This window comes from Catharus ustulatus, chromosome 2 (assembly GCF_009819885.2).
Source record: "Catharus ustulatus isolate bCatUst1 chromosome 2, bCatUst1.pri.v2, whole genome shotgun sequence".
Taxonomy (NCBI): domain Eukaryota; kingdom Metazoa; phylum Chordata; class Aves; order Passeriformes; family Turdidae; genus Catharus; species Catharus ustulatus.
Genome location: NC_046222.1, coordinates 38,530,294 through 38,558,159, shown reverse-complemented (window position 1 = coordinate 38,558,159; position 27,866 = coordinate 38,530,294). Strand labels below are relative to the sequence as shown.

The 27,866-nt window shown below is 39.6% G+C and overlaps 1 long non-coding RNA gene across 1 annotated transcript; it reads right to left on the bottom strand.

Moving 5' to 3' along the window:
• Window positions 1–2,881: 2,881 nt before the first annotated feature.
• LOC116992664 lies at window positions 2,882–27,343 on the bottom strand. The gene is made up of 6 exons (XR_004417090.1): window positions 27,174–27,343; window positions 16,002–16,137; window positions 7,146–7,307; window positions 5,104–5,267; window positions 4,670–4,797; window positions 2,882–2,981 (listed from the first exon to the last, which is right to left on the bottom strand). It is a non-coding gene; the product is annotated as an uncharacterized LOC116992664 (long non-coding RNA).
• Window positions 27,344–27,866: the final 523 nt, after the last annotated feature.

Genomic DNA, 27,866 nt, shown 5'->3' with positions numbered 1-27,866 from the left:
AACCTGCCCTGGGTGGTCAGCAGGACAGCGATCCTGACACAGTAGCTAACATGACTATTTTTGCTGAAGAATCCATCAGGTCAGGAGCAGAGTTGTGCTAGTGGGGGCATACTGCCTTCAAAACCTGGACCAGGGCTCTTTGCATTTTTACAAGATCAGGGCTTTTGGAACTGTGGTCCACCACATGTTGCAATTATCTCCTTAGCTAGCCTGGAATAGCTAGAACACATGCAGGAACATGGGTAGGTTCTTCTTACGAGTAAGTTTTAAATAATTACCCCAGGATACATAAATTTCAAAGCTCTGTAGGTTTCACACTTTTTTTTTTTTAGTCTTCTGTCGTGCATTCAAACTGTGTCTTGGACTGTTAGCAAATGCAGTATTCTAAAATGGAATGGGTGGGAGGGTTAAGGCATTACATTAGTCTTGCAAGGATGAAGACAAACATGTATAGCACAACTCTATCTGTGTAAGCATGTTACAAAATATTCTTTAAGGAAGAGTTAATAGAAGGCATCCAAGTAGCCTGGCCTGGGAATAGTATCATATCCACACACAGGCCACTATACATACACACTGTATGTGCATTAAAGTTTGAAAGATCTTTTAAGAGTTTTTATCTTAAATTAGACCACGGCTACCATGCACAATTGGCAAGTATCTGATGTGTGAAATCAGCCGTCTGCAAGATCTAAGAGAAAAGGAAAGCTGAGACAAATTGAGCTCTGTTGGCCTCTCCAGTCTGATTAGTCCATGCTGTCGCTTGAAGTGAAGCTGGATCTTTGGATGTCATTCTTCTGTTGTCTTACAGAGTGATGTTAGATATTTCTGCTTGTTCCCATTAGTGCCTCCTTGGAATCATAATTAATTTATATTAGCAAAGACAATTTTCATTTGCTGTGGCAGTTCTCCAGCTCCCTCAGGCTTTTCAAGTAATAATAAATTATCTAAATAAGAGGTATTACTTCACTTCTCTTACAATTTTTCACATTTTGAAGGTCCCTAAACCCATCCAGTAGTGCATGTTTAGCAAATTGGAATTCAAATGGCCTGATAGTCCTCGCCCATATTCCTAATGTGGCCTTATTTCAGTGGCTTTTTTTTAACTTGCAGTGATGTGCCAATCCACCGATCATAACAAGCTATATTTGGAGACCCACACATGCTCTTGCTGGGAGGATTAAAAGGGTGAATTTATAGTTTCCCAGTTGGATGGCAGAACCCATTTTTCATACTTGTGTGCACATACAATTGATTAAGAGAAAAAAACATGTTCTGTCCTTTTAGCTACAGTAAAATTCAATGATTAGTGTCCCAAATACATTCTGTCAAATACTGAACTTGGCATAATTGCACCATAGCTCATAGCTCATCTTACATAATTAATAAATGTTTTGTTGTCAGCAGAAAAAGTGAGGAAAAATGCAAATTGATGGTTGGAAATGATCTGTTGATCTTGTATTTGGGGTTTAACCCAAGCAGTTAATTTATTTTTTTCTTAGATGTGCAATGCTGGAAGTCCTGCATGCATAGATTCATTCATGTGACACTTCAACACTACTGGCAACTGTCAATAATTGCTACCATTTTATTTTCTAAATTTCTCCATTTTAAGGATTGTGTTTTGGCAGGTCTGTGAAATAAACTTGAGAGTCTTGTGCTATTATCTCTCATTTCTGCAGAACCCGAAGTACTACAGCAGCTGAAGTGATTAATAAGCCTGATGAGAGTCTCTCCATGATCTAATAAATGGAATAACCTCAGCAACCATGCATTTGTCTTTTCTTCAAAATGGCTGTTAGATTGCTGCATGAACAGAAGTCCTAGCTGCATCATACCTTGCATGGCTAACAGTGAGCTTATGGTAGTGGAGTCTGGGTTCATCTTTTGCCTCATTTACAAACTGGCGATTAAGGGATTGAGAACAGCCCTGAAGTGAAAAAACTTAGAGGTGCAGGCTGACAAAAGGCTCAATATGAGCCAGCCATGTGCCCTTGAAGCCCAAAAAATGTGCTTTATCCTGGGCTGAATCAAAAGCAGTATGGCCAGCAGGGTGAGCAGGCCACACTGATTTTGATTCCTCTATTCCTTCCATTCCTCTCTGGTGAGGCCCCTCCTGGCAGTGCTGTGTCCAACTCTGGCATACGTAGCACTGGAAAGACATGGATCTATTGGAGTGGGTCCAGAGGAGAGGCACAAAAATGGTCAGAGGGCTGAACTTGTCTCCTATCAAGAGACCAGCTGAGATAGTTGTGGTTGTTCAGCCTGGAGGAGGCTCCAGGCAGATCTTATTGAGGCATTTCAGCACCTAAGGGGAACCTACAAGAAAGATGAGGACAGACAATTTCCACAGGGCCTCTAGGACAAGGGGCAAAAGCTTTAAACTAAGAGATTTTGGTTTTGACTAGATATAAAGAAGCAATTTTTTATGATGAGGGTGGTGGCTTTTATGATGAAACTGTGGAATACAGTGCCCCATCCTTGCAAAAATGCAAAGTCAGGGCAGATGAGACTCTGAGAGCCCTGATCTAATTGAAGATGTCCCTGGTCATTGCCTGTGGGTCGGACTAGATGCCTTTTAAAGGTTCTTTAAAAGACAAACTATTCTATGATTCTTGCAATCTCTTCAGCCTCCTGTTCCTAGAACTGTGTCCATCAGTCCTTGTAGGTTTATAAAGCCAAATCCAAACCCATGCTCTATGTCCTTGCTGTCTCTGCCTCCTCTAGTTATAGGATGAAAAGGCAATTATTTTCCTGACATACAACTGACATGTACTGCAGACAAAGCCTGTACCAAGTTGTCAGTGTATTCTGATGGGATTACAGAAATTCTCAAAAGTTTCAGCTTTTCACCTGAGATACATGGTGGATCCATCCTACTGTTTCCATTTAGCCAGCTCAGAAGCTGGATACACTAGCAGCTGACATTCTTTGTAGTGATTATCCAGAGAACAGCCATTCTGCCTCCATCTGTGTGCATCCTGGAAGGATGGAAAGCATAAAAATATGTATGTGTAATTATGGAGGAAAACAAGATGACAATACATACAAGGAAGTCTGAGTGCGTATTGGATGCAAGCAAAATAAACCCTACATGTGTATAAATAGCAGGGGAAGATTAATATGCATAAATCTTGGTCTTTGCAGTTTTATTGTTACCCAACTAGGAGAGAAAGGCTTCTGTTTTAAAAGGGGATGGATGATTCAATGCTTGTTTGCTTGTTTATTTGTTTTTGTTTGCTTGTTTAGGTCAAGTGACAACTGTTTGTCCACTTCATTCTTGTCCTTTTCCTTGTCTTGCATCAAATGTAGAGACATACTCTCCATATGAGATGTGCTTATGTAAGACAGATCATGAACCACAAGATTTCAGACTGGGAGAGGTGCTCACTTTTTGTATGAGGTACAACATTACAACTTTTCCATGATAGAGATCTTGACATCTGTCTCATAAGCTCACCACACGGGAAAGCAAGTCTCCTGCCATGGAGAAGAAGAATTTACAGTAAATTCACGAATACAAGTCGCACTGAGTATAAGCCGCATCTCTGGGTGTTGGTAAATATTTCGGTTTTTGTCCATAAATAAGCCGCACCTGAGTATAAGCCGCTCTGTCGTTTGCAGCGAGGACCCGCGTGCAATTAGTAACAGAACCGCGGGAGGGCGGGGTTTACTGGCTGAGTTAAGGCTGTGCAGGCTCGGCCCGCTAGGGGCCGCTGACGGGGCCAGGTGGCCCAGCCCGGTGCTGCCGCTCAGGGCCACCCGCCGCTGCCCCTGGGCTCGGTCACCCCGGGTCGGCGCTGCCCCGCGGTGGCAGGCAGGGACGGAGCTTCCCCTGCTCCTACGGCAGCGGCGGCGGGCGGGGACGGAGCTTTCCCGCGCCCGTGGCGCCGGCGGCGGGCGCGGACTAAGCACCCCACCTCCTCCCTGAACCGTGGCAATGGCTACGCGCACTTTCCCCCGCCTCCCTGGGCCGCGGCAATGGCGGCGCAGGGCCCCCGTTGGCTCCCGGAGCCGCGGCAATGGCGGCGCCCCCCCCACGTCCTCCCCGGGCCGCGGCAATGGCGGCACAGGGCCCCCGTCGGCTCCCCGGGCTGCGGCAATGACGGCGCTCCCCCCCCCCACCCCGTCTCTCCCCCGGGCTGCGGCAGAGGAGGAAAGAGAGCTCTCCCGCCTCTCTCCCCGCCCCCCGTGCTGCCTGCAGGGAGCCAGGGCAACACAGTAACACTGTAACAATCATGGAATGCCGGCTTTTACTGGCTGGTGCTTGGCTCCGCGCCCGGGCTGGCACGTCTGGGGTTGTAAATGTCAGAAAATTATTCACATATTAGCCGCCCCCGACTATTAGCCGCACTTCCGGGTTTCCACCAAAATTTTTGTCAAATTGCTGCGGCTTGTATTCGTGAAATTACTGTACCACAACGTGAAGGAGGGAGTTGAGTGACAAAGAAGTAATTTAAAACTCCTTTAACTTCTTGCCTGATCTCAACCATGCACAGCTGCTCTAGTTTTTCAGCTCTTCAGACACTCGTGAAAAGTGCAGGCCCTCACACTGAAAAATGCCAGTGTTTCAACTCTAGAAGTTCAAATGTCATGAATTTGACTACAGATAAAACTGAAAAGCTTGGACTATAAATAATGAGGAAATGTCTGCACTGTTCATTATTACCTTACAGTTTTTTGGACATTCAGAGCACATTTTTATCATCTCTCCCAACTGGACTTGAAACAGGTTTGGATACTTTGTAGGGTCTTTTATTTTTTCTCAAGTAAAAAAATACAGCCACTTTTGAGGACCTGCAGTTGAAAAAAAATCCCAAAGTCACAAAACTTAAAATGAAATAACAAAAATGGGCAACACTGGACCATACAACATAAAAGCTGTCCAAGTTCAAAAAGATCCACTTTCAAATATCTAAAAAGAGAAGAATGGAAAAACAAGTACAAGGGTGCCAATAATGAGAAAGCAAAAAGGAAACAGAAACAAGTTTGGGTTAACCAAGGACAAATCCTGATTTTAGTAATTCTGAGTACTCTGCAGGTAACTCATCCCTGCTTCACCCTTGAATGAATCAGATCTAAATTGCTCATCCTCTCCCATACCTGCCTGTCAAAGTCTGATTCTTCAACTGCAGCCACTGCTCAGTGATTCTCCCCCGTGGTGTCCTCCAAGATGTGCCTCTCCATTGCTTTTGCAGAATTTCATTTGTTTTCCAAAATTTTGTATATGGTTGGATGCTCCTGATGGCTCATATTGCAGGGTCAACCTGACAAGGAATTATTACCCATTATTAATTTTGCTACTTAAGGGATGCACAAATAACATGATGTGTATTTCCCTTAATCCCCATATATTTGAATACCTATACAATATTTTCATACATACACCTAAAAATGCACCCAGTAATCTATCTAGCAGTGGGTATTTTTACCTATTGAAATGATGGGAGGTTCAAAATAATAATATAAAAAACCAGCCATGTGGGCAATATTTAGCAGCAAATATACATGGAAATTTAGGGTGATTTTTTCTTTAATGGAAACAGCAGTGCATGAGGAGAGTTATGTCCAGCACCAAGTATGATAATTTATACAAGTAACAACACTTTTGAAAATGATGTTATTCTCATTCATTCTTGAAATGGGAAAATAATAAAAAATTAAGAGAGTGGACTAAAATATTAGTCTTCAGCAGCTGACTCCTTTTTTCTCCTTCAGGGGCCTGGTATGAAAAATTTAGAACTTCAGGAAACATTTAAAAAAATGTTTAGAGAAAAAATTTGCAAAACAAAAATCTCAGTATGTTGCCATGGTCAGATGAATCTCTATTGACATGTCCATGATTTACATTTATAAGATTTGGAAAATGTTTCTATTTGTTACAAAATTTGGTTTCTTTTTTCCTTTATAAACAACACAAAGACACTGTGGTTTTTTAAATCAGTTCATCTGTTTCAGAAATACAGTAATTTCACAACTATAAGGTGCACCCTTTTGACTAAAATTTTGGCCCGAAGCTGGAAGTGTGCCTTATAGTCCCGTGTACCTTATATATGGGCAAAAGTTTAGAAATTTGCCAACCTGGAAGTGTGAGCCGTGAGCCGCGGGGGGAGCCGGCAGGGCCATGGCTGCCAGGTGGAGGCGGGGCCGTGGGGCCGCAGCTGCCGGGTGCAGGGGGGTCCAGGGGCCCGCGGTGCCCCGGCAGGCATGACCCAGCCCCATGGAGGCGGCACCGAGCAGCGTTGGTCATAGCCCGGCCCCGGGGAGGCGGCTCGGAGCAGCGGTGGGCATGCCCCAGCCCCGGGGATGCTACACGGAGCAGCGGCGGGCATGCCCCGGCCCTACCGGGTACAGGCGGGCCCAGGGGCCCATGGCTGCCGGGTTGAGGCGGGGCCTCGGCCAGCAACCCCGTGGGGGGAGCTGGGGGTGGATCCTTGCTGCAAAAAAAAAAAATGCACCTTATAGTCCGGTGCGCCTTATGTAATGTACAAAGTTGAGAAATTTGCCGACTCCTGGAGGTGCACCTTATAGTCCGATGTGCCTTATGATGGTGAAATTACTGTACTGTAGCAGACAAAATATATGTAAGTGCACAAAATCAAGTTACTTGTAGGTATATTTATCAATGTATACATTTTTTTAGTGAAATTTTAAAAGTTTGTTTACTTCTTTTATATTATATAAAGATAATTTCTGTGTACAGACAAAATTATATGTAATTCAATTCTGAATCTGAAGGAATTAAATACAGTCCCAAGAATTAAGTAACAATTGCACACTTTCTAATTTTACTCCTAAGAACCCTTCTTTTTAAATTAAGCTATTTTTCATTAAACCTATTAGCTGTGGGGGAGCCAAGTGGCAGAAATCTAAAGCTGTGCCAAATCTAAAAAGAGAGGAAGGGGAAAGACAAAAGGAATTACAGGCTCATCAGTCTCATATTTAGTCCAGGCAAAACAATGGAACAGCTGGTATGAGGCTTGACTAATAAGAAAGTAAAGGAAGACATTATAAGTAATGGCAAGCAATACAGAATTATGGAAAGCAGACTTCTGCTAACTAACTTGTTTAGATTAAAATAACATTCACATGGAAACATAAACTAATGCGCTGTAATGTAATAAACTTTGGGTCAATAAATGTACCTGAATTTTCCTTTGAATTCTGCTTTCTTCAACAGAGGTACTTATTTAAGTACCATCAATAGCTCACAGAAGATAGATGAGATGTGCTCCTGTTGGTGCCACATAGCAGTCCAGAGGTCTTGGTTCTTGTTCCTTTCACAGCCCAGTGTTTTTAGTCATGTCCTACGTGAGCAAAACAAAACAAACAAAGCAGCCCCATAAAATTATTACAGGAAACTGAAAGATTGACAAAATTATAAATAATGAATGAGATGAAGAGTTATGTGGTTCTTTTAGTAAGCAGGTCATAAGGAAATGCTTTTCACGTGGAGATAGAAAGTTCTGAATGCAAGAAGAGAGAAAGCTACACTTCTCCAAAGGGACTGTACCATCAAAGCAGTGACTTTGAGAGGCTCATGGATGCAGATTTTCCTCTGCTTCATGCCAGCCATTCCCTCCAGCTCCTCTCGGAGAGGATTTCTGGTAGTTCCCTCTTCCCAGAGGCTAAAGGGCCTTACTGCAACAGGTATAGCTATAACATGATCCAGTGGATGAAAGCATTAACTAAAATATAGAAAATAGGAATTAGGCTCTCATTTTTAAACCAAAGTGTGGCTAATACCTGCAATAACGCTTCAGTGTTGTGATGTGTTCTCTGTAAAACTGAAATTAAGACTGCTTGTAATTTAAATGCTGAATTTAGTCAAAGAACTGAGGGTTCATGCTGAGTAAGAAGTCAGACTACCTTGTCACAGTAGTACTTCCTCACCTTATAAATGTTTTCTTATAAATGTTTTCTATGTTTTCTTAAAGCCCAGTGTCTGGGAAACGTGATTACATTTTCAGCTTCCTTTTGAAAAATAACTTGCAAAATATTGTATAAAACTAGAATCAAGGTTAAGAAAGCAGAAGACAAATTGAGATAACTTTATATTTCCTATTTTAAAAGAAATCTTGTAACTTCTGAGCCACTCCTAATTTTTTTTTCTGTGCGTTTCTTGTCAGATCACAGACAGTTCCAGTTTTCTACTTCTAGGCTGGCTCCCCTCAGGCAGCAGTACTGATGTGTTTCTGCAAAGAATATATCAGATTTATCTGTGTGAAGGCAAAACTCTGATTTTCAGTGCAATAGTCTTTTTCTTCAGTTCTTATTAAAGAACAAATGTATAAAATTATCAGGCCTCTTCTTACTTTACTGCTTACCTAATGATATCAGGCCATCCTCTCCCTACATTTTCCTACTACATTGGGGGATTGCGTTAGACTTTGTTGTATAGTTATTGCACTCTGAAATTTTTTCATGGAGTCACTTAGCAAAAGAATGAGGAGTTCTGGGCTGAGCTCTGGGCTGGTCCTTAGAGACTTTTTGACATCATAAATATCCTTCATGTCTCTAGTTTTAGTCTCCTTCTAAGTATTATATTCTTGAAAGAATAGAAATTAATCCAATAATTAATGATACTATTACTATAGTATGAAAATTTAAAACAGAAGTTGACCTACTGTAAGACAACTCCTCACCTAAAGAGGAGTCTTAGTTATAACATCAGCAAAACGGAAATCACTCTAATTTTCCCACTATTTGTTATCTGAGGTTGTCTGAATTTCTTGTGTCTTGTGAAAGCTGAAACATTTCTTCTCCTAGAAAAATCTGGTATTTTGAAGGCTATAAAAATGAATGGTCTGCCATTGGAGCAACTGTTTGTTATTGCCCCTCTCTTTAACAATTAGAATTAAATGAAATTTCTCAGAGACAGTCAGCTCAGAAGTTGTCCTGGTGTTTCTCTTGCCTTTTTTCAGCTTCCTTTTCTCTCTCAAAACATAACAGGTAGCTAACTAATAGAAGAACACAGTCTTTGTGCTATATGTGTAAGGCCATTAATTTGAGTCCCAGAGATGGATGGCTTTCCAATCCACTCTTCTTTGTTGCACTGCATCTGTGATTACCCTGGAGAATAAAAAGAATAAAAAAGTGGCTCCCTTGCCTCTCTTCTTTATTACTCCAGGCACAAAGTATCATTATCAGCCTTGGAGTTGATATAAGAGCCCTCAGGTTAGTGAAAGTACAAGTAGTGAAATGGTAGCTATGATTCCTTTTGGGCCCACCCTTCCCACATGATATCACCTGTGTAGTTTACTTCCAGACACTTTCTCTGTCTAGCAACCAACCAGCATTCAACAATCTGTAGTATATAAAATAAATTAATAATAACAATCAAACCTGTAATAATGATAATGATAATAATAATAATAATAATAATAATAATACCCACTATTTTATATTTTCCTTGTGTAACTCAGCATATTACCCCACTCCACCCTCCTCCTTACAAGCCTTCTGTTCTGCATTTGCAATAAAACATCATTCCACACCCCTGATAGATTATACACCCTTCACATCCCCACCCTTCCTTTTTGCTGTCTGTTACATTCTTCTCCTTATCCCCAAGTATGGGTAAGGAAAATATGAGCTGCAACCTGGGGAATATCCTTTTAATGGATAGTCAAACTTGTCAGGAATGTTTTTGTAGCAAAATTACAGTTTTCATCATACATATCTTTCAGCCATCACACTGAGTGAAAAAAATTTGTCCAACTCTGCTGCATCCTATTTAACAACAATTTTTTAAAAATGGTGTCTGTCCAAGTGGTTTACATTTGCTAGGTTAATGTGGGTGGAAATCAGACATAATATTCTGTACTTGCAAAATCATCACAGATTAGAATTATGGGAAGAATATCAGAAAAATTTAAGACCTTTTCAGAGATGCAAGATGGGACCTGAGGTGGACAGCAGGGAAAAGGAGCTTTGCAGGTTAGAAGTAATACTGGCAGTAGTAGGAACATTGCTGATATTGAAGAGATGTCACATTGATTGCAGCTTAGGGAATCAGCTGTACAGTCATTCCTTTAACGTGCTTTTTGATCAATATGGCAGTGTCTGTATCATGTAAGAATCTACATGGAATAAGCACTATTCATGCAGTAACTGAACCAGTAAATTTAAATTCTGTGTTTGCTGGTTTTGGGGTTGTTTTCATTCAGTATGACTACAAAAGAAAAGAGTAAAAGAGCAAGGGGTTAGATTTCGTTATTATTCTTTCATTTAAATAATTGCATTTTATATTTTTGTCTATTGTTTACTGAAACATGGAAAAGTTCTCAGTTCTCTTAGAAAAGTCCTGGGGATTTCAAAACTTTCTGCTTACTTTTATGCTGACAGAGATGATAAAAGCCTTCTTTAAAATTTTACTATTTTTTCTCACAGTCTTAAATAATCACAGTGTCTGCCAAAATTGGAATAGGAGTCTAGAATATGATTTCAGTGTCATCAAACAGTATTTTGGAACAATAGGAAAGAGAAAAAAAAAAGTGCTCCAATTCATTGTCCTGTGATTTTGTCTTGACGGGTTAACAGAAAAATTTTCAAGGGATAATAATTTGACTAGAGCCAAAATGCAATTTTTCCTTTGTTTTTCAGAAAGATAATCCCCTCAATGTCTGAGTGGGATGCCAAATTCTTTTTATTTACATTTGAACGTATGTAAGAATTTTAGCTGAATTTTTAAAAGTTAGAACAGTTTATAAAGGAAAACTCCTATTTTGAAGCAAAAAGTGGAAAAATTTCACTCGGAAGAGAATTAATACTGGAAAGCAGTCATCATCCTTGGTTATCCACTGAATTCAATCCATTTTCTGTTTCAGAACTATAACCTTGAGTGGTTTCCTATTTGTCACTGAAATTCTACCATTTCTACCTTAAATATCCAAGGGAGCATTAATCACCAACTATTAGGAAATTAGTAATTAGAACATTCAGTTGAACTAAGAAATACCTAAGTCACAACAGTCCTTATCTGAGCTTTTCCACTTTATGGGAACTGCCAGCAACAGCTTCAGTGGAAGGCAATACAATCCTGAATTATTCCTTCCATCTTTGGCTGAACAGCTTAGTTGAAAGTGCTTATTCTGCAGTCATGTCTTGGAGGCAGAGGGGAGCCAGGATTTAGAGACTGGGACCCTCCAAGAGCATTATACACTGTGTTTGCTTTTGCATGTAATTTTTTTTCCTGCAGACTCCTGCATCTTTTATTTTCCTTTTTAATGAACCTATCAATTAGGCAGATGAAGCAAAAATAGCATAATAGAAACAGTGAAGTTTTCAAATTCTTTAGTAAGGAATATACTTCCTTAGGGACTTGGCATAAAACCTTTCTCATTTTCAGGAACAGGAAGGTTATTAACTGCTTCTTGCCTCCATGTAGCCATGTAAGTTTTTCCATGCACAAGAGCAGAAGTAATAAAGTCACTGAATCACAGATGGCTAAGGATAAATATTTTAAGGTCCTGACCTGTCATGACTCTGTTTTTGTGACTGACAGCTCCATGGTGACTGTGGCCAGCAAAATATGAGTACATGTCCTTTTCCGCTGGGTGTCTTCATAGAAGTGCATGGAGATAGAACTGAGTGGGAATGACATAGTGATCTACTGAATATTAAAACTACTTTGAAAATCTGTGGGGAAATCTGGATCTAAGTGAAGGTATTAAGAACAATTCCTTTGTGACATAATGGAGCCAGGATTTCATCTTGCAGAAGGTAGACGAGACTATTTCCTTGCTATAAATGTTTTATTTTAGTCTATAAATTGAACTGTAAAGACACACATTTTCCCTTCAATTCTAAAGCAGCATCCAAGAACTATAGAATTTTTTTTCTTTTTACTTTTATTTTCTGTTTTTGTCTTCTCAGACTCCACAATGATGAACAAAGAAATAGAATATAAAGAAACTGGACATTTTGAAAATGACCAGAGAATATAAAAATATTAACAGTCTAAATCTGAGGTCTATAATTTTCTCCTGATTTTTGTCAATGATCTTATTTCAAGGCCTTACAACATTGTTATGGTCATCAGGACCCAGATCTTCTGCACAATCCACACTGTTCATTTTATACAGGATATCTTTCACTAGAAGAAAATGTTCTTTTAAAACTATTTTGTTCTTTGTCTGAATTCCTATATAAGTCACATTTTCTGAGTGACTCCTTAAGAATGGGATTAAGGAATATGACCTGCTTCAAGTAGCATCAAGTACTCATAAATTTATTGAGATCCATAGGGGTTTCATTAGTTTTGACCATCATATTGTCATAATAATGCCACAAATAGCTGAGTACACCAAAAATGAGTTGTAGGCCATGTGAAATTATCTACTTGACAGTGATTAGGGCCTTAATCAAGGCTCTCATACTTAGTTATTTTTCCCAAAACTTTCAGATGTGTTGCAGTAAACTGCTTTTATCCTTACACTTTTCTTTATACCTTCCAGAGAAAAAAAAGAGCAGAATGAAGTTCACAACTGAAAGTGTTTAAATCACTGAAGCTGAAGATACACAAGGTCTCAATCTAACTTTTCTTGATTCAGAGTTTCTAGTTCCATAGCATCCATCTATTAGGTTCAACATTTACCAATCTGAATTAAAGAAACACATGACCAAAAAATGTCTACTAAAATATTGATTAATGTGGCATGTGATTTGGATAATTGAGACCTCTTAGAAGGCATGTGTTTGTTTCAGGTCATAGAACAGAGAACATTCTCTAATGAGAGAAAAAGCTTATTCTATCTTCCCTGATAGTTAAATAAATAAATTTACAGTAAATTCATGAATACAAGCCGCACTGAGTATAAACCGCATCGCCGGGTGTTGGCAAACATTTTGTTCTTTGTCCATACACAAGCTGCACCTGAGTATAAGCTGCTCTGTCGTTCGCAGGGAGGACCCACGTGCAACAAAGTTGCCAGATAGTAACAGAACCACGGCAGGGCGGGGTTTACTGGCTCGGCTCGGCCGTGCGGGCTCGGGGCTGCCGATAGGGCTGGGTGGCCCAGCTCGGCACTGCCGCTCGGGGGACTGCTCGAAGCCGGTCGCCGCTGCCACTGGGTTCACTCGCCCCGGCCTGGCGCTGCCCTGTGGTGGCAGGGGGGGCACAGAGCCCGCCAGCACCTGCGGCGGCGGTGGGAGGTGGGGATGGACCCCCCCGCTCCTGTGGCGGCGGCATGCGGGGACGGGAGACCCCGAGCCGTGGGGCCAGCAGCACGGAGCCCCCTGCCTCCCCCCAGGCCGCGGGGCCAGCAACACAGAGCCCCCCACCTTCTCCCCAGGCCGTGGGGCCAGCAGGAGAGAGCTGCCCCGCCTTCCCCACCCCCTGTGCTGCCTACACAGAGCAGCTCCACCAGCCGCGCAACAGAGTAACCAATTTGTAACAACCGCGTAAATGCAGGGTTTTACTGGCAGGAGCTCGACTTTGCAGTTTGCGCTGACTCGGTTTGCACTCCCGGGGTTGAAAATGTCAGAAAATTATTCACATATTGACCACTACTGAGTATAAGCCGCATTTCCAGTGTGGGAGCAAAATTTTGGTCAAAATGGTACGGCTTGTATTTGTGAAATTACTGTACTTCAGAATGTATAAATGTAAAAATAGGAGACAAGAATTTGATCTCCTCTGCAGAGTGCATTTATTCATAGATGTACAGCATGCCATAGATGTCTGGCATGCAGCAAACTAGATTAAATGTACATGTATCTGGTTGAATTTACCTGGCAAAAGGGAAGTTTCTTCAATGCCTTTTGACTTTGTGTTAATTTAAGCATGTTTTTTAGATATAATGTTATGCCCCAGGTTGCAGATGTAATATGTCTAAATTTCTATACATGTATGCTTGCTTCTAAATGTCCAAAATAAATATTTTAAATTACTGACACTTTTGTTAAAATTGGTTATACACAGATTTAGTCATTGAAATTTTTTTTGTTATGAATTAGTAGTTGTTTTATTATTTTTTATTATTTTTCAGAAGACTGTATTTTGACAGATTATAGGAAAGTGTCAGTCTCTTCTTTCAAGTAACCAGTGGTGTGAGAAGAAGCAATGGCCACAAGTTTGTACCAAGGGAGGTTTGTATGAGATATTAGGAAAAAATTGTTCACAGAAAGGGCTGCATATATTGGAAAAGTCTGCCCAGGGAAGTGCTTGAATTGGTGTCCCCAGAGGTATTTAAAACATGTGTTGATGTGACACTTAGGGAAAGGGTTTAGTGGTGGACTTGGCAGTGCTGGGTTAATGGTTGGACTGGATGAACCTTTCCAACCTAAATGATTCTATGATTAAAACAGGTATTTCTTATGTGTTCAGTGAACAGTTCAATTACAGAACCTACTTGTAAAATAAATACTAACACTGAAGTCAATTAGTTTTTCGGTGCTTAATCTGACAAGGAATGTCTCTAGCTTTTAGATGAACAAAGCAATGGTTTCTTTCTTTGAAGCTGACCGAATCTTTTTTTGTGTTTTGAACATACTGAACAGGTTAAACTGTTTGTTTCCACGGTAACAAAGGTTAATTAGAAGATCTTTTAAAGTCACATTGAGTGCATATAACAAGCAAAACTGAAAAAAAAACAGAAGAGAATAATTATTTAAAAGTAAATGTGAACTGAGTGACATTAAAACTTGATCCATCTTTACCAAAAACTGTAATTTTGTGGAACCAATTTAAAATTAAATTCCCATGTCTTTGTTTAAATTTTAATAAACATTGGTGATACACAAATTTGAGGAACATATATAGTTCTCCTCTGCAACTGCATCAACTTTCTTGATATATTCTTAACATATTAATACTCAGGAATTCTATATCATTGGGCATCTCTTTTGGTCCATGATACATCAAGTATGCACTTTTCTGGGTAGGGGTTGTATGAGGTCTAATGAGTATTTCAGGATGTAAGATCTGTTAGAGATTTATCTTCCCAGGTTGCACTGGAAGTTCTATAATTTACAGTATCTTATAGCTTTTCTGTAGAAAAACTTTGAATCTGCAATTTGGCATAACAGACCTTCAAAAAGAGAAATTACAGAGATAGAAAACATTGCTTTCCTGGTCCAGTCACCACATGCTTGAGAATGTTGTTCTGATGTTTCTTGAATTCTGTCACGTTTGGAGCTGTGACCATTTCCCTGGGGGGCCTGTTCCAGTGCCCAACAACCCTCTGGGTGAAGAACATTTTCCTGATATCCACCCTAAACCTCCCCTGACACAACTTCAGGCCATTCCCTTGGGTCCTGTCACTGGGTACAAGAGTGAAGGGATTGGTACTTTCCCCTCAACTTCCCCTGTAAAGAATATTGAAGACCACAATGAGGTCTCCTCCTCTCTAGGCTGAAAAAAATAGCATTAGGGCTCCTTATAAGGCTTCCCCTCCAGACCTTTCTCCATCCTCTTAGCCTTCATTTGGATAACATTTTAATAGCTTCTTTTTTTTAATTGTGCTTTAAAAAGTTACTTTGCTAATATTTGAAATGTTTTTCATATCCTAAACTCCTGGGAAATACCAGATAACACAGTATATCACAGTAAGAGTGATTTTAATTGCCTGGATTAAAAAGAGTAATTTAAAATTGCACCAACAAGCTCTTGCTTTGCAATATCAATTGCTATGCATATCTGTAATCCTGTGGTATGCATGCTACTCTATATTATACCACCAATCTCACTGCACTTCAGTTTAAGATGGAAAAAAATGGGTGATGTTTTCATATAAACCTCTGTGAGGTGTAGAAACATTGTCACTGAGATATTAAAATAGCAAGTGAATAGATATGCTATTTCCTTTTCTGAGTAGATGCTTCCTGGCTAAACAGAAGTTTTGGTACACTCTGCATCATTATTCTTGTCACAATCCTTTCTGACTCCATAAATAATCTCTTTTTGTGCTCTTGCTCACGCTGGGAAGTGAGCAGCTCGAACTCTCCTGTGCAGTCACGCAGCACCCAAAACTTTCTAGAGCAGGGAGCTGTGGACATACCTGATGCGTGTGGCAGCTGTCCCTGCAGAGATGCTGGCTGGGGAGACACATGGGCTCTGTGAGGAGAGGCAGGCTGGATCCAGCTGGCTCCAGCAGACCCATCTCAGGACATAACGGGTTCCAGTGTGGGGTACCCCTGTGAAAACATATTCAAGAAAGGGATAAAAAGCTGGAAGAGCGAGGAGTGAGGGGGTAAAAGCGAGACTGGGCAGTGTGAGCACCAAGGAAGAGCAGGACAAGGGGGAGGAGGTGTTCCAGGTGCTGGAACAGGCGCTGCCTGGCAGCCCAAAGAGAAGCCACAGTGAAGCAGAAATTCATGCTGCAGCCATTGTTAAGGACACATGATGGAACAGTTCCTGGTGGACTACAGGAGCATGGGAAGGACCAGTAGAGTCACAGTTACTTAGTGACCATAACTCCCATTCCTCACACCCCTACACCATGTGGGGTTGGGAATGTTAGGGTAGTCAGGAGTGAAGTTGAAGCTGGGAAAGGGGAAGATATAGTTTTAATTTTTGCCTCAGTTTCTTACTACCAAAATATATTGTAATTGTCAATGTATTAAATTAATTTTCTCTAAAAGAAGTCCATTTTGCTCATGACAGTAACCAACCACTCAGCAACCTCCCTGGCTTTATCTCAAGTAACAGCCATTTTTAATCCACTGTTCTCACTGTCCCATTGAGGAGAAGCAGAGAGTGAACATTGTGTCCCACTGTGGTGGGACTGTGGCCCTTAGCCGAAGTGAGCCACCATAACCATGAATGTAGCTCGTTTCTTCTAAACCTCATTCATGACTACTGTGGCCAGACTGTGGGCCTTGAAATAGTAAAATAAATCTTATACAGTGCAGCTCTTTTTACACCTTCACTGGGCTGGCCCTGTCACCAGCCCCTGGTGACACAGCCCCTGCCCATGCTCTGCCTGCTGTGACAGAGCTGCCACCATAACAGGGTGAGAGTGGTGCCAGCCCAGCCCTCTGATTCCCAATAAAAGGTTCTGTTGTTGTTCAGATTTGCTGGAATGCAGAGGAGCAAATGATAACTCAGGCATATGAGGACAGTGGACCAACATGGACAACCTGCTGTCACTCCTGTCTATGTGGGGACAGCTGGACACCCAGGGCTGTGGCCACATCTCAGACCCTCCTCACCCCCAGCCCAGCCCACCTCCCTTGGGGCTCGCTGTCAGGGCTGGGGCAGAGGGAGGGGGAGCCCAGCATGAGGGTGCAGACAAATAAATGTGGTGTTTGAACACTGGGGAGCTGTTCAAGTGTTTGACATAGTGACCCAGTGCCTCTCTGGCTGCCTGAAATCCCAGTATCCTCTGATCCTGATATTCTCTAATACTGTCTTGAGTAGTTTGCAAAAGGATATATGAACGCTTGCTCAGAATATTAATCAATGTACAGTTATGCCGGAGAAATTGTTTCTACGCTTTTATTGAGGATTAAGTATACGTTTAAAAAGTAATCCAATACTTCTAAATGAGAAATTAAGAAAATACCAATTGCAACCATGTGAAATTCACATGGTAATCCACTTCAAATAGGAATCTGCAAGCATAATGCATTCAAACTTTCCTAATTATTTGTTGTTTTTGTAATGTGGCTTAATCTTGGAATTCTTGGATGAAAAAGCATTCTAAAATGTACTTATTAAACTTTTCAGGAAATTTATACTCTTATCCTATAACATTATAAAATCTCTGTGGGTGGTGCAATACATGTACATAGTGATTTTAATCTGTTCTAGAAATAAAGATTAATTATGCAAGTTCACAACTACCATTCACATTGTTTTGTTACAGATGTTTAAGACTGAGGAATCATGACCAATGCAACATATTACAGCCACTTGTTTTGGCTCCCTGACTCTCTGCTTTTACAAATCTGCTGGCTTACACCATGACTATCTGCCTTGTAACCTGATTTCAGCTGCATTATTTGTATTAGGGGAAGTTCTCTATCACTGAGACTCATCTCACTCACCTCATGAAAATGAAACACCAGAAATGTTCTCAGTCCCACAATTTTAAAAAAAAGTACATTTGTGTTCTGGGTAAATTTTGGAAGATTCCAGGGTTTTCTGTTAACTTTAGTGGGGTGTTAACTGCTGGCTAAAATGTTTGCCCATCATTAATACAACTACTGCAAAAAGACCTCAACAAATTAGAGATGGATGATTACCAACCTTATGAAGTTCAAGAAGGGGAAGTGCCAAAATCTGCACCTGCGACGGGGTAACCCTGGATGTGTTTATAGACCAGGGAAGGAGAAGCTGGAAAACTAAGCTTTGGAATGGGACCTGGGGGTCTTGGTTGATGTAAAGCTAAACATGAGCCAGCAGTGCCCTGGAAGCCAGGAGGGCCAAGCCTGTCCTGGGGGGAATCAGGCACAGCTGGATTAGGGAGGGGATTGTCCTGCTCTGCTCTGAGCTGGGGTAGCCTCACCTCCAATGCTGGCGGCTGGCAACATAAAAAAGACATTAAACTATTAGAGTGTCCAAAGGAGGGCCATGAGGATGGGGAGGGGCCTTGAGGGGAAGCTGCTGAGGTCACTTGGTCTGTTCAGCCTGGAGGAGACTGAGGACAGACCTCACTGCAGTTACATCTTCCTCATGAGGGGAAGAGGAGGGGCAGGCACTGATCTCTTCCCTCTGGTTACCAGTGCCAGGGCCCAAGGGAATGGCCTGAAGTTGTGTCAGAGGAGGTTTAGGTTGGATATCAGGTAAAGTTTTTTCACCCAGGGGGTGTTTGGGCACAGCTTCAAACCTGACAGAGTTCAAGAAACGTCAGAACAACACTCTCCAACATGTGTTGTGACTGTTGGAGAGGTGCTGTGTAGGACTAAGAGTTGGACATGATCCTGATAAGTCCATTCCAATTCAGCTTATTCTATTATTCTACTGAAGGCAGTATTATAGTTCAGCTTTTACTAGTATTATTTATAGGAAAATTAAACAGTTTTACTTTAGTTAAAAGGTAATCAGTAATTTAATATAGAAAAAGCATAATAAATATTTCTGAAATTATTTAAATTAAGAGTTTGCATCTGCCATGTGTTTCCCTCATTGTATTTGAAATAAAAAAGAGGTATAGAACACTTCAGATTTCCTCTTTCTAGACTGTCACTGAAGTTTAAAATAAGATGACATCAGTAGGCCATCTGTCACGGCTTCATATGTACAACACATGACACCCCATTACATTTTATTTAATTAAGCATAATAAATTATGATTTATTTATGTCTTGTCTTTTAGTAAGTGCTTTGGTCTCTTTGGAATAGATCCTTTACTTCAATTGCTCTGCTACAGACCAAAATATCTATCTGAGAAGCAGTTTAATCAATTTAACAAAAACTGATGGATACCCTCTTGCATTATTATGTTGCTTTTTAGTCTCCAGATAGTCTCTGCTACTATTCCATGCTCCATCTGAAATTCAGATAAATAACTAACTGCATTTTTCCATCTTTTAGAAAATTATATTCACATACTGAACTTATCCTGTTACTTTCATCTGGACGGCAGACAGAAATAAAACTTGTTTTGCTCATTGGTCATTGCAGAAGTATTCCTTTGAGCACTGAGACAAAGAATCCCAGCCTTTTCACAAAGAGGCAATTTTATTTCTTGAGACACCGTCACAATCTTTCAATATTACTGATGCAAATAGTACAGATAGAAAGAACACCTGCATTGCTGGTAACATCTAGGATTGCATCTTTCCCTTTTCTAACAATCCTAGAATGTAGAAAAGCATCTTACCTACAGAGTTGTTCCTGGGGAGGAGGAAAAAATAACTGATGTTCATGAATACTGGCGAGTCATTTATCTATTAATCAGCATGGGATAACAACTAAATAGAAAGTCGTGATTTTAGGTTTGCATTAATTCCGGTTTTACTGAACTATAGCTTGATGAGTGCACTGATTATTTATGCCCATATTCATTAGTATTCTTTATTGTGCAGTGTGAGAAGCCGGCAACTGAATTATAATATAATACACACAACATATTTATACCCATATTTTCCTTGCTTAAAATAGTTTTGCCAGATTATTTCTTTGCTTCTGCACCAGCCCCAGATATAGTGCTCAAATATGTGAATAATTTTCTGACATTTACAACCTCAGAAGTGCCAGCCAGGGTGCCGAGCCAAGCACCTGCCAGTAAAAGCCGGCATTTCGCAATTGTTACAAATTGTTACTCTGTTGCACCGCGGGTGGAACTGGTTCCCCGCAGGCAGCACAGGGGATGAGGAGAGAGGAGGGAGAGCTCTCTCCTTCCCTCCTCTGCCGCAGCCCAGGGGAGAGACGGGGGGGCCCCGTGCCGCCATTGCCGTGGCTTGGGGAGGAGGCGGGGTGTTCCATCCCCGCCCACCTCCGCCGCCGCGGGAGCAGGGGGGGCTCCGTCCCTGCCTGCCACCACGGGGCAGCGCCGGGCCAGGGCGAGCGAGCCCAGAGGCGTCGGCAGCCCCGAGCGGGCCAAACCTGCACAGCCCGAGCCGAGCCAGTAAACCCCGTCCTGCCGTGGTTCTGTTACTAATTGGCAACTTTGCTGCACGCGGGTCCTCACTGCAAACGACAGAGCGGCTTATACTCAGGTGCGGCTTATTTATGGACAAAGAACAAAATATTTGCCAACACCCAGAGATGCGATTTATACTCATTGTGGCTTGTATTCGTGAAATTACTGTAATCTAGATTTTTAAAATAAATTTGTTAAAGGAAAAAAAAGTCAATACATATAATTTCATTAAAAGTCTTGAATTATTAAAAAATTTTTCAGGATGTAATTTTCTCCTTTTTACTGCTGTAATGTCTGAATCTCTTTTAAAATTTCATATTAAAACCTACAGATATTTCCTTTGTAACTCCACTATATAAAGACACCATCAACAGTGTTTCAGTTCTTACACTGATTGAGGCAAGAGTCCTCTGTGATTGATAGTTCAATCATTTGAAAATGGGGAAAACAATAGCTTTGGAGTTCATCTTAATTCAGGTAATTCTGACTTTTGTATTAAGAAATATTAGAGAGCTACTCCAGCTGAGTTCTGTTCTCTCTACCTCATTCACCATGAAAGTTTGAGATAGGGTGTACTGATAATAATTTTGTTGAAGTTCCCTCTTAAGTCCAGATGTTGCCAGGTTCTTCTAGTCTTTCCTGAATACTGGCAAACCTTGGAAGTGTTTGGCAGGGACATGAAACAACTCTGAAATTGAAGAATAACTGCAAAGCAGTGATGGAGGAGGTATCTGTGCATCATAATACAGATGCCATATGACATTTTTCAGAGTTTTATGATACCTATTGTACTGCTTCTCTCTTTTTTTTGTGATGTCAGGAACATTTTTTTTTACAATTTCTAATCTTAAATGTTTCACACAAACTCAAATTTAAAGTGTCTTCTTAGATGGATTGCTGTTCTTTAATTGAAGTATTACATCTTCCCAGGAGATTATTCCAAAGTGATGGAATCTACCTCACAAAATCCTTTCTCCTACAACTGTTGGACTTTTTTGAGGGCTTCTTTGTCCTAATGTTCTGTGAACTATAATTTTGCAAACAAAAAGTTAACTGATTTGACTCAGCATAGGTAAAATGATTATAAATGTGAGACTGAATATCTGTTTTGACTTACTTTTCTCTTTCATAAAAGCTTAGCTTCTCTGAGGCACACATTGTGGAATGTTTCCTTCCAAACGTATGACTAAGTAGTGGATTACTACACAGGTTGTCCTCAGCAATGACTGATGCTAGGTTCTGTACACCAAATTTAAATGCCTTCCTTTCACTATAAAATACTTGAGGAATTTCTCTCCTTTTTTCCTCATATGGCTTTGTAATGAAATTTAAATCAACACTCAAAATGGCTATTACTGTAGTTTGCCAGAAAGAAGTTTGAAACTGTGTGAGGCTAAGCTGGAGCCAGGGCAAACCCACTAGAAGAATATAAAACTTTTATGAAATAACTATCTATGCACACACTGGTAGATGCTTCTTTGGTCTCTGCCTCCCGTGACTCCTATTGCTACAAAATTTCATAGCCTAAAGGGAGGATTTAGAAATTACCCTTAATTATTTTTTTATCAAGAAGTAATACTTTGGGCATAACCTAAGTGTTTTGATAATGATAGGAAACAGAAAGAAATACAAGTTCCAAAATGACAAATTCTACCTGCCTTTCTGCATAGCTGCCCTGTGTTTTTATGTGTCACACAACCTGTCATTTGAATAGTGTGCTGTGAGTTTAATCATAACAGAAGATGTATTTTGTTCTTACCCCTGCCACATGTACAATCTCTGTATTCCAATAGGTCACAAAACAAAATTGCTTTTTTCCATCTGTGGATTATTCAACCTTTCACATGCCTGTCATTTTTTGTCCTTTTCTCTCCTTCATTCTTATCACATACCTATGAAAAAAATTGAAGGACAGAATGAGCTGGGTTTAGTATAAAAGTTAACTTTATGAAGGTGTCTATGAATTGAAATATTTTAAAATACTTGAATTAAAATTAAAAAAAAAAAAGGGTTTTTTTTGCTTTTAGACTAAACCTTCAGTTTTTAAAGGACTACATATCAGCCACTCTCTGTGATAAAACTCTCTGGTATCCTTTAAAACACATGGAATATTTGTGTGTTCAAATAGCTGATTTTCCTTGTCTGTCCATTCATTTTAGCTCTTCTAATCATCCTTTAAGTCTCCTGCCTGTTTGTGGGTTGTGTCCTTCTTTCCTCTCCCTTAGGGTGATGTATAGTTCTAGCAAGACAAAGGTCAAATTGTGATCAGGAGAAGGATAATAACTTCACATATCAATGTACATTTCTTCTCTCTTGACAAATGATCACCATTCCTCCTGAAAATTCCTTGCACCACATGGTCCCCTTTGACCTTTTGGTCAATAAATAATGCATTCTCTCTAAAGTAATTGAACTACCTTATTTGGCAGCAAAATCCCATGTACCAGAAAGTGAGGTACATAGGACAATGAAATATTACATTGTAGAAAGATTCCAGCTTTACTTTAGATTTTGGATGAAGACAGATTCTTTTGCATTCTGACCTTTTTTTCCCTCACTACCCAATAAATTGATCTAAACTGAAGTAAAATACCCAACATAGACCAAATGATTTTTTTTTTTCTTTTTAGGGATATTTGGATAAGTGTTTAGAACAAAAAGGGTTTCAAATCTAAACATATTTGGGCTTGGAGAGCTAGGGGGAGGGCAGGTATCTGCAAAATTACTTGGGAGCTGTACATTCATAATTAATTGTGTTAATCAATAGCAATTTGTAATTTGTAATCTGCTTATTCACACACAAACCATCCCCCCAAAATGGAGCTCACCATTAGACCTGACTTACAAGTTCACAACACTGACAAGACCTATTCATATGCCAAATGCCATGTGCATGATAGAACATTCCATGGGGTTTAGGACCCATTTCTAGATGTAAGGAAAGACTACAGGAGACTATGAAGGTTGTAAAAAATTAAGCTTTGTAATAACAAGAATATTTAAATTCAGATGTGAGATGAATCAGGGAGCAAAGTGACACTGTAGGATTTCTGCCTGCTTTCAAAGAATTTGTTACACCAAATAAATGATCTTTTCCATTTTTTTGAAGAACAGGATCAAGACCACAATAAATATACTGTAAAGGCTGAGCTGTTGTGTAGTAGTACTTTGAGTTATTTTAGTATTTTTTTCCTGAGAAATGGAACCTAAATTTTCAAATCTCAGGATGTATTTCAGTGTTTTAAAAATAGATCCTTGATCAAATGTATACTAGTTAGTTTTTTTACCTTACTTGCAGGTTAATAAAGTGTATTTTTTCTGGAATTAATATATTATATTTCCTACAACATGGTACTGAGTAGTTTGGGAACACATAAATCATACTGAAACAGATTGTGATACAATCAAACAATATTGTTTCATGATAGACTGTTGGGTTATAACCTAGCATTCCCTTGTGAAAAAAGTACCATTTTTCTTTGCTTTCTAGGCCTTTTATTCCTTCATTTTTTTTCCATTTTTTTCTTTTATTTTTTTTTTTCCATAAGAAAAACCATACCTGAAAGTGCTAAAGCTATAAGGAAATTGCCCTGAAACTGAAAACCTTCAGGAAATTGAATGGACATAATACACACAACATCTGAGATATTATGTTTTGGTTCTGTTTCTTGGGATTTAGTGTTGGAAATTTTTATTATACCCAGTCAGAGATACATTTCTCTGAACAGGATTTTGACCAGCTTTGAAGACAATAAACCCATTAGAGATATCAGGAGGAGCTCTCCTGCTAGGCAAGAGGTCACTTACTCTGCCCAGAATGCCTATTGTTGAAAAACATCTTCTAAAGAAAATCATTACAAAGGTCTTCTCTGTGATGCCTGTGAAGGAAATATCTATAAATATCTCAGTGATATACTGTTAAGAAGTGGTACTGGAAAAGAGATATTTTCCCAGTTATTTCAGGGCAAAATCTTTCATCTGACAAAGTTCCCAGGGCTCTGCTTAGTAATAACAATGTTAATGAAGGAAATAAGATTTTTGAAAACACTTCAAAATATATATTTTAGATTTTGAGACTAGCCACTGTTGTAGTGAAATTTTTCTTTACTGCACAATCCTTCAGCTGACCCCCTGCCAAACTTCTGTAGAGATACAAAGACTCAAGCCTGTAGTTCAAGTATTCAACTTTTTTCCTACTGTGGATCTGCTGAATATTTCTGCAAAAAAACTTAGAGGTCAGACATGGTCAAGTCCTCATGGCTGTCCAGCTTTAGTAGTTTCTGGGTCATAATCCTTTCCAGATGGAATGCATTTCACCGCTTCTTTACAGTTGGTCATAAAAGCTTTGGCTTTATAACACATGCTTCTGCTTTTGCAATCTGCTTGCCCTCTTCACTGTACATGCGTGTGCAAAGCTTCTCTTGTAGCAATCACCAGATCTTCCTTCTCTGAATGTAAAGAAAGCTTTACATACAGAGATCGACTTATTTAGTCATTATGAAAATCACATTTTATCCATATCTGAAACAAATGGGGAAAGTTCACAGGTGTTCCATGCTAGTTCTCAGGAGTGCCCTTCTGAGAAGACAGAAGTAACTCCCCAGGAGTAACTTGCACACATTACCCATGTCTTTCCCATGTGATTCCTTGTAAAAAAGGAGTCTTCATCTTCTTTGTAGCCAGCTTTTAAATATGGAATATGGTGACAAGGCCTTCTCTAAGCCTTCCTTTCTCAAGAGGGATTACATCCTGTTCTCAGCTTTTTCTCGTGCAGCATGCTTCCCAGTCCCTATTTCCAGTCTCAGCTCTACAGAAAATTAAGGTTTTGATAGTTTCAGAGGTATTCTTCTTCAGTGCCTACACAGAGATAAGTGTTTTTTCAGTTTGACAAGAGCAATTTTAGGGTAAAGTTAAACCTTTTAAGCTCTATTAAGAATCCAGAAAATCAGGGCCTTGATGGCCCTTCTCTGGACCCTCTCCAGCCTGTCTACATCTCTCTTGTATAGCAGGGACCAAAACTGAACACAGGATTTCAGGTATGGACTGCCAAGGGCCAAGAAAAGCATGAAAATGTCTTCAAAATTTGAAGCTGAGATATCATTGTTTCAGGATGAAAATAAGATTTTATAAAACACTTTAAAACATGTATTCCAAATTCTGAAAGTAATCATTCACGAAATGTTTTTCCCTCAGTAGTGGCTCACAGCCCTTTCACATTTACTAAATTATTTTCACAATTGTAAATATAGAAAAAGGATAAGGCTATGCAAAGAGAAGGAAAAGACTGCTGGATATAGGAAAAACATATAGGTTAACAGAGGAATTTTAATTTACCACCACAGATGGGCAAGGAAAAAGATACAATATCCTGGCCTTGTGCCTTAATGATGTATTATCCCACAGTAATGAGGGCATCAATAAAAGAAGAATGGTACCATGAAGCCAATTCCCTGTCTTTAATAAAATGTGTTTTTGCAAGTTGTAAGGACATCTAAGCAGGGCCCTGGGGTTTCAGGCCCATATATCTTTAATTTTTTCTTTTTTAAAATGCAGTAAACCTTTTCTCAAAAGTTATTCGCACTCAAGAATGATGACAAAACAGATGATTATGTTTGTTTAAATGTTGTCAGTCTGACAAGAACAAAGCCTGTTTGAAAAATGCAAGTCCTTTTTTCCCTCACCACACGAACAGTTTGAGTGAAAGAATCTGGCACTGGAAAGAATGTGCCAAGACCCACTCACAGAAGCTATTATTTATATAGCACAATATGCTCATATCATCAAGACCTTGCTCTCTGAAATATATACCTCAGCTTGAAAACTGTCAGTGTCTACAAGAAATGAGACGTTAAAAAAATGAAAAAAAGTGATACCTACTGTTCAAGCATTGCTGCTTCATTATTATATCTTCACTGAGGAGAATTACTAATTTATACCTAGGAAATATTTAGCATCTTCCAGACATACTTTTACTGTAATCGTAGGAGGAGTATAGTTTTGTTCACATGTGTTCTGAATCCAATTCAAAGCAAATGATAGTGTCTACTGATATCTTCAAACAATGGGCAGCTGTCACTATTCACTTTGTATTATTAGGACAGGAAGCTGTTTAAATAATAATGACATTAAACCTACAGCATTTTCTTGATATGATTATTCTTATTTTTACCATCGTCTTTTCTATCATTCATTTAGATTGTGTTCCAAAGGTGTAACAGTAAACCACAAAACAGCACATAATCAAAATTTAAAGTAACCCAAGTTCATTTTCAATCTAAAGATAGAGTAGCCTTGTACTGAATTGCTTTTCTCAAAGGAGAAAAAGAAAACATTTAGAAAAAAAACTGGCCAATCAGTGAGAAAATAAACTTCTACTGGCACATGCACCTACACCTCTATCAATCCATACAACTTTTTTTAATTAAAGTGGGTTTTTTTCTAAGTCTTTTTAAGTAGAACTCCACTGGCAAATACAGTCATTTGTCAATGCCAACAGCTGTTCTGGTGCCATCTTCTGTTAGGTATATAGATTAATACATGCATATATTTATTAATTTATTTATTAATAAAAAACATAGAAATGGATATAATAAAATGCAATTACGGTAGAATATAATTCCTTAGAGGGATTCCTACAATTACCTTGGAAAAAGCTGCAGATTGCAGGAATGGAGAGGCAGAGCAGTACATCACAAGATGGATAAAAGGGTAAGTCAGGAGTCAGAGCCTCAGCTGTGGAAAATTACTGTGGCTCCGTTGATTTCTGTAACCCTCCAGCTCTTCTACAGCAATATCTTTTATCTCAATAATCAATCAAGGCATGACAGGAACACAACCCCATGAGGATGGAGTCCAAGAAGGCTCGAAAAGGAGTGAACTACAACTTTTGAATTCCACAACCCTCCCCCGCAGCTTCAGGACTAAAGTGAGGACTCAGACAGCTTCATGACAGGGTGGAGATGTCACATTTAATTTTTTATTTGGAATCTAAACTCAGACAGTAGTAGAAATAGTTTTTTTTTTAATGAGCTGTGTTCAGCAGTATTGTCTTCTTTCAGAATCACAGAATTTGACACCCCTCCAGCCCAAACAAAAATCTGTAGTTTTGAACTAAAAGAGGCGCTTTGTGTGCTTCCATTTACATACATTTCATGACTATTTTATTCTTTGAAAGTAGAACTATTTGAAGAATTTCACTCTTCCACTGCATGGAATAGTTTGTAAATAATGATCAGGTCAAACAGAAGTTACAACAACTTAAATTAGTTTTTGTAGATTTTACTCCAATTAAGAAAAAGCATTCCATCAACACACTTTACAGTTGGATGAAGAAGA